Raw genomic sequence first — 2,448 nt, forward strand, 5'->3', positions numbered from 1 at the left:
TAGTGGGATGGCTGGGTCATAGGGTATTTCAATTTTTAACTTTTTGAGAAATCTCCATACTGTTTTCCATAGTGGCTGCACCAGTTTGCATTCCCACCAACAGTGTATGAGGGTTCCTTTTTCTCCACAACCTCTCCAACGTTTGTCACTTTTGGTTTTGGATATTTTTGCCAATCTAACGGGTGTAAGGTGATATCTTAGTGTAGTTTTGATTTGCATTTCCCTGATGATTAGGGATGATGAACATCTTTTCATGTGTCTCTTGGCCATACTCATATCTTCTTTGGAGAAATGTCTGCTGCATGTCCTCTGCCCATTTTTTGATCGGGTTGTTTGTTTTTTTGTTGTTAAGCTGTGTGAGTTCTTTGTATATTATGGATATTAATCCTTTGTCAGATAAGAATCCCAAAGGCATTCTTTACAGAAATTGAACAAAGAATCCTAAAATTCATATGGGGCAGCAAAAGACCGCGAACTGCTAAAACAATCCTGAGTAAGAAAAACAAAGCCGGAGGCATCACAATCCCCAATTTCAAAACATACTACAAAGCTACAGTGATCAAAACAGCATGGTACTGGTACAAAAACAGGTCCATAGATCAATGGAACAGAATTGAAAGCCCAGAGATAAAACCTCACATCTATGGACAGCTAATCTTCGACAAAGGAGCTGAGGGCCTACAGTGGAGAAAAGAAAGTCTCTTCAACAAATGGTGTTGGGAAAACTGGACAGCCACACGTAAAAGAATGAAAATCGATCATTCTTTTTCACCATTCACAAAAATAAACTCAAAATGGATCAAAGACTTAAAGATTAGGCCTGAAACAATAAGTCTTCTAGAAGAGAATATAGGCAGTACACTCTTTGACATCAGTTTCAAAAGAATCTTTTTGGACACTATAACTCCTCAGATGAGGGAAACAAAAGAAAGAATAAACAAATGGGACTTCATCAGACTAAAGAGTTTCTTCAAAGCAAGGGAAAACAGGATTGAAACAAAAAAACAGCCCACTAATTGGGAAAAAATATTTACAAGCTTCTTATCCCTTTTTTTAAGGTTCATGTAGTTCATGTGTAACAGAAATATTAAAATATTTAATGGTAGACCTTTTTCTTACGATAAATATAAAACATGCTTTCACTACAAATTTATAAAACACATGAAAGTGTAAAACTTAAAATTTAATTCCCTTATATTCTTTCAATTCAGTAATAATCAATGGAAATATTTGATTCATTTTATTTTAGCCTTTTTCCTTCTGCTAGACACATACTCACACAAGTCACTTCTCACCATAGATTATGTTGTCAACACATATACAGTTTTGAAAGCAGTTGAATATATAAAAAGCACCAAAAATGCATCTTTTAGAATATCTCTTTTTTTTTTTTGTTGAGGAAGATTAGCCTTGAGCTAACTACTGCCAGTCCTCCTCTTTTTGCTGAGGAAGACTGGACCTGAGCTAACATCCGTGCCCATCTTCCTGTACTTTATACGTGGGACACCTACCACAGCATGACTTGCCAAGCAGTGCCACGTCCGCACCTGGGATCCAAACTGGCGAACCCTGGGCCACCGAGAAGCAGAACATACGAAGTTAACTGCCACGCCACTGGGCTGGCCCATGTTTTAGAATATCTTAATGTTTAATGTTTTAAATAGGTATCATCATTAATTAACTTACCCTCAATATTTTCTCTGTAAAATTATCCTGACTAATGATAGTAGATAGAAACCCCTTGCTAACTTCGATCCTGAGACTCTCTGCTCTTTGGTTCCAAAGAGCATTTGGGGGGCGTTTTCCTCGGCACCAGCTTTAACTGCACCACCAACAATAATGATAACTACCGCTTACTGAATTGTGAATATGTAAAAATGACAGCTCTGATTTATTAAATGTATTGTCTAATTTGACCTTCAAAACCAGCCCTGTAATTTTATTGTCCTCATTCTACACATGTGGGAACCAAGGAGGAGAAGGCTGGAGCAGCTCATCCCCACAAGTAAAACATGGACCAGTATTCAGTCCAGGCGGTCTGGCTTCAGAACCCGGGATGTGAGGCTCTTCTGCATGATTTCTAAGAAGGCTTATTCCATTAATTCTGATTACCTCCATTCTTTGTCCTTGAGATAAATAAAAATGAAAAGGACCAAATGGCTGCAGAGAATGTCTCTGCTAAGTAGTTACAGCCCTGATGTTTAGTCTTCTTTCTGACTTGTGAGATTCTTTGGCTGAGTTTATTTTTCTTTTTGAAAGGCTTTCCTTTGGTTTTAATCAACATATGTGATATAAACAGCAATTTTGATTTATATTTAAGAATAATCCTAAAGAAAACCTACACAATACCTAAAGTGACTCCTATTTCTTTTTTTGTTGTAATACATTTGACACGTAACATTGTGTAAAGTTAAGGTGTACAATATGTTGATTTGATACACTTACATA

This window comes from Equus przewalskii, chromosome 19 (assembly GCF_037783145.1).
Source record: "Equus przewalskii isolate Varuska chromosome 19, EquPr2, whole genome shotgun sequence".
Classification (NCBI taxonomy): Eukaryota; Metazoa; Chordata; class Mammalia; order Perissodactyla; family Equidae; genus Equus; species Equus przewalskii.